Source organism: Anser brachyrhynchus, assembly GCF_964034855.1.
Source record: "Anser brachyrhynchus genome assembly, chromosome: 3".
NCBI lineage: Eukaryota > Metazoa > Chordata > Aves > Anseriformes > Anatidae > Anser > Anser brachyrhynchus.
Genome location: NC_137696.1, coordinates 100,891,505 through 100,897,504, shown reverse-complemented (window position 1 = coordinate 100,897,504; position 6,000 = coordinate 100,891,505).

The following is a 6,000-nucleotide window of genomic DNA, read 5'->3' as shown; positions in this document are numbered from 1 at the left end:
GCATTATTGTGTCTATTCCTGCCTGCATGACCCAAAATGACAATTGCTGGCTATAGCATGGACTTGGGCAGTAGATTGTAGCAAATGGCAAGCTTTCCCAAAAAATGCAGTTTTAGTCATTCTGAAATTGCTGTGTGATATCAGAGTAGTATACATTTCATTTTGTTATGCGGGAACTTGAAATATTATTGGTCTAGGTTCATTTCACTTTTATAAGCATGGGTTATGTATATTCAGTTTTGTGTAAAATATAATGCTGTTTAGAATATTTTCACCCATCGTTCTGCCAACTACACTTTGTTTTACCAGATTTCCTTGTCTGTATGTTTTTTAAGGATCATTGCTCTTGACTACAGCAGCTCAGTAATTTAGCGTAATAAGTATTTTATAACGTGAATTATAATCTAGATCTAAAATATCTTTTCTTTTTCTTTCTCTTTCATTTATTGTGTTTCTCTTTTATTGCTTTCAGAAGAATCTTAAAATGACAATGAAAGAATCAGTTACTTGATTTCAAAGCTATGCAACATTTTTTTTTATGTAAAAGTGAGCTACAACCAAAGTTAAATGTTATGTAAAAATATATTAGTTGAATTCACAGAGGATTGTAGATGCAAAGGGAATGAATATTGTATACCGCATTAGGCTGTGTTGAGATGTAAGCAAGAACTCTTGCTTTAAAAACTTCAGATATGTGTACCAATACACCACTACATTCTTTTATAAACCTTACTGAGTTAGGGTTTTGAAAATCCCAAACTGCTTGACTGTTGCAGGATTTGGGGCTAGGTGCAGATGCTCTGGGCTGTGCCACCTTCTGTTCCATCACCCCAGCAGGCATGCTGCAGGCACATTGCTGTTCACTGCACATATTACTGCTCATGGCAGTAGTCTGCAGGATCACACCCTGTCTCAGTGCAGTCTTGTTCCACCAGCAGGGCTCTTTCTCAGGAAGCATGGGGAAGGACACAGATTTGCTGTCATTACACAGAAGTAAACATGCTTGCAGAAGGAGAAACCAGTCAAGTGAAGATGCGTTTAGAAACTCAGTGTAGTTGAAGGTGTTCAGGGACTGGATGCATTCATTGATTCCCAACTTTAGACCCTATTGCATGTATTTGCTATGGAATTGAAGTGATAACTTGCTGTGTGAATTCTGTGGTGTAGAAATATCCTTTTAGGAGGATACAAGGGTGAAGATTTTATATGGCTTTAACTAAATTGACAGTAGCTTATTAGTTATGGCAAAGGGACATAGGACCAGACAGTCTCTATAGTAATCTTTTGTCAGAAATGGAGATTATAATATTAACCAAACATGTATAGATTTAATAAAACACATGAAGAGTAGTCATGCCCAGTAAGATTGTGGAATTAGTATATAGTTCAGACTGGGTGGGGATAACTGGCAAGTGGAGTTAAACAGAAGCATATGGGGAAGTCCTTTAGGTATCTGCAGTTCACTGTTCCAAGAAGAACTATCCAATGGTACTTAAATAATTTACATATTGCTTGCTAGTCAGTTTAAAAAAAAAAAAACAAAAAACAAAAAACAAATAAACAAACATAAAAACACATTTAAGCATCTCTGTAGACTGCTTCTGGTCAAAGAAGCTTCTATTTGTCTTCAAAATCTAACCTTAAAGGTAAGCAGATAAGGAGTAAGCAGAAATGTGGAGTCACTGGGGAAGCAGAATGTCTCCAGGAGTTTTACACCTTCAGTAGATGCTTGGACACCTTGAAGGATTTCTAGGAGGTGCCAAAGCAGCTGGGAAGGATTCCTGTGGGGTAGAATTGCATTTTACACTTCTTACTTTTAATATTTTCCTTGCACATGTTGGAGTTAAGAGTTAAGAGTTACCTAAAGAAAATGAGTCTCTGTTTTGCTGTCAAGCATGTTAAATGCCAGGAGAGATGAAAGATCACTGTCAAAACAAAAAAACTTGTTGTGAAAGCTGGTGCCATCGGATCCCAGCTTTCATGTGGGTATAAATTAACAGCCACCTGCAGAAGCTAAGGGTGCCAGAGGAGATTATAACAGAAAGCAATTATGAGATTAGAAACTTTTTAATTTTCAGCTTAATCTTATTCTTGTTCTAACATTGTCATTTGGCTTAAATTCTTCTCGTTACTGTTACTTACTCTCCATTGCTCTTTCTAGCTTTCAAGTCTTCATTTTATGCTTAATAAATTGGCTGCTACTGTATGTGTATGACGTAAACTGTTAGAAATGGAGAAGGGTACTCAAAAAGAATGACCTGATATTTTAAACCTGTTAAGTAGCAATTAAAATTGTTCATCTGCCCAAACAGCAAATAAATGTCAATAGAAAGACAAGAAAATAATAATAATAAAATAATTATCTAGTCCTCCAAAATTCCTAATCTATGAAGCACTGATCCATACTACACAGCCAAAGACTTGCAATGAATCTAAGTAAATTATCCTAGTGATGAGCAAGAAAGCTCTAGGGCATAATTAATCAATATCAAATTGCTTTGGACATCTCATGTAATTATTGAAGAAAAACACTAATATTACTGCAGAGTTAGTTGATTTCCTTTACATGAATATATAAAGAGAGGGGGGAAAAGTATGTTAGATCATTCAAGAGCAGCAGGTTAGAAGCTAACTTAAACATGATAAACCAACTAAGTCTCAGAAAACATGCATCTTAAAAACTTTTTATCACTCTGCATCTTATCTATTATCAGCTGTTAGTATCAACCCAAGTATGACAATATTGTACAAACTTATCAGGTAGATATGTAACTAGGGAATCTCGCTGTAGAATAATTCCACGTTATCAAATATTATCAACTGACTGTAGTCCTGAGAACAGATTTGTGGGTATTACTGTTCACAAAACAGTATCTAAAGGAAGGCATCTTAAAAGGCTGTGCAGCTAAAAATAACAATTCAAGCATTCATGCCAGAGTTCAAACAGAAGTGGGTAAGAAAATTCTGAGCTTCAGGCATCCCTGGTGTGGACTGTATTTTTCACCATGAAAGAAGACTGATGGAAGAGAACAGAGCATCAATGCAAAGAAATTGTGTTATTAGTTCAGGTTTTATGCAGAGATTCATAATGCCATGGAGCAAGGAAATCTCACCTATTGAGCTCTCCAAGACACATGCCTGGCTTGAGGTTTTATAGGTCACAGCAGGTATGGTATCAGCAGAGACCTTCTGAAGTTCCTTCCACCTTTACTTAATGTGCAAATTAAAAAGTACATGAGGAGCTTTTAATCGTTTGATTCAGGAGGATGAAAATCATAGGGTCGTTCATGTCAAGCACAGAGCTGCAGATAGGAAGATTTTGTTCCAAATCTTAGCTGAAAGATTCATTCAAACACCTCCATATGCAATAGCTTGGAAGTATCATTAAAGTAGTGACATGGTTTGTAGTAATGTAATGACTGAACCTTCTATGTTTCTGTGAATCTTTAGTCACCATGCTTCCAAAATGGTCTATGCCAATGCAGAAGACAGCAGTTAATTTCAGTGAGGGACAGATAATTTGGCTATAATATTAGTTTTGCCTTTGCTTGGTAGAGATGAAAGGCAGGAAATGCCTAGGAAAACAGGAGTATTCTTGTCTTGTCTTTGACTATAGTCTGTTGTCAATAGTGTGGATCACACAAATGGATCAGTTGGCAAGAGAATTTGTGAAATGAACTCAAGTGACTTTTTTGTAGTCCATGAGATGGGGCCACAATTTTTCTTGAGCATCTTTGCTTTAGGCTTTTGGCGAGAGAGCAATGAAAATATGTTAAGCATTGATACCGGCTTACACAACTGAAACAGAAATACCTTGAAGAAATTTTGTCTTAGCTTCTGTTAGGAAAAAAAAAAAAAAAAAGAGTACAGAATCTGAGGATTTGAACTGAATTATGTAGCATTAAAGCTTCTCTTTGTTTACTTTCAGTTTATTAGGCAAACTATAACTTTATAACTATAACAACTGTAACTGCCCACTTTTGCTGGTGTTCTTTCCCACCATGGCACTGACCAGCTCACGCTCTGCCAGGGGACAGTGATCAGAGCCATTATGTCTGCAGCACCTCGTCCCCCTGTGCTGGCCTCTGGAAATTACAAAGCTTTCATCTTTGTCTGGACTCTCTCCATGCTCAGCCCCATGCTGCATTGCTCCACCTGGGTGGCAAATTGATGTCTGTCCACTCTTGTCTGCTCCCTGCCCCAAGGATGGTTCTCCTCCTGCTGCTCCTCCCCACCAGCCCTGGGACCTCCCTGTCTCTTGTGGTGGCTCTAGCCACCCTATGAGCTCCTGGCACCAGGGCTGGGAGCTCTACCAAACCTTCCTCTTTCAGCCACCTTTCCCTGCCCTCTGTGCTTCCCCTGGGACTATCTGTATAGCTGTCCAGCATGCAGACATACGTATGCATATTAATGATTACAGTGCTTTATGACAGAGGCACTGGGAGCAGCTTTTGCTTAGGAAAATATTATAAATCTAGGTTTGATCTCTTGCTATGCCCACCACCACTCCATGCCATGGTTTCCCATCAGACCAAATTGGGATATGAGGCCACATATCAACACTCATGAAATACAAACAAGGAAGCCAGAGGGGAGAGACAGCTCAACTCTCTCACTTGATTTTTAATGAGTGTAGGAAGCAGCACAAAGCAAAGTTGCCTTCCTTGTTTCAAAGTTATTTTCACGTGGGAGGCAGTGGGGAAAAGCCATGGGGAATAAACATATCTGTCCTTAAGCTTCTCAAAACAAACAAAGTCATCTTCTGCTTTGCCAGAAACAAGTGTGGTAGTTTCTTTACTGAACTCCCTATTTTCACATTTCATTTTCCAAACTCCCTGTGCACGTGTGATTGAAGCAGAAAGAAGGTGATGTGCACACACGTGCAGCCAGTTTCCAACATCAGTCTTTCTTGGGTGACATTTAAGAAGGTTTTGAAATTGAGTTGTACTGGCTTGACTCATTTCTCCTTGATGCCTACTTTGTTCCAGCAGCATGAGTATATGTATAAATAACAGCTTGTATCCCTTGACAACTTCCTGAATTAGACCAGCACTTGTGGTCAATCACAGCAGAGAGAGCATCAGGGAAATACTTTAGCCCAGCAGGCACAATCATGTCATTTGTTGACTAGTAGAGTGGGTGCTTGTGTTGCAAGTGATGGTTTTCAGTGATGTCCCTTTGCTTTCTATAATCAACATCAGGTTTTCTGCTGTGCTTTAGAAAGATGGTTCATCTGCTGCATTATCTCTTGACAGCTCTAATCTCTTGAGAGGAAATGCAGGTAAGAAAAACAGAGTTAGGTGACTTAGCTTCAGAGATGGGATTCAGATAAGCCTTTAAAAGAGGGGTTCTCCTTTTCCTTCTTCTTTTCTTCCACTAACTTTAACTTCTTGGGGCTTTAGGATGAGGATAGATCTGTAGCTATTGCTGCTTTTATGTCTCTAAGTGGTCAACTCTCCACAAACAGTACTTGGAAACTCGTCTGCTTATTCCTTCAGGAATCACAGAGGAGATCCTTCTGCAAAACTGTAGCCAATAAGCCTGAAATTCCTGTTCTTATGTAGGTAGAACTTAATAGATATCAAATATGAATAGAATTGATAAAACATATGTGACATTCATCTAAAAAGAGTTCAGAGTTTCCACATTTTGCTATCTGTCTCTTCTGCTCTATCACACGTGGTATTTATCAGATAAATATATGCTGTAGATTTGGACTCAAGAGCAATCTTAAAATGTGCTATAGACATAGAAAAAGTGAATTAGTGGGAAAACACCGGTTTTATTGATAAATCTAATAGTGGGCATCTGTAATAAATTAGCAAATAATGTTATCTGCCAGATTTCAAAATTAATATATTTTTATTGCTTTTATTTTATTTTATTTTATTTTATTTTATTTTATTTTATTTTATTTTATTTTATTTTATTTTATTTTATTTTATTTTATTTTATTTTATTTTATTTTATTTTATTTTATTTATTTTCCCAGCAAGTGTG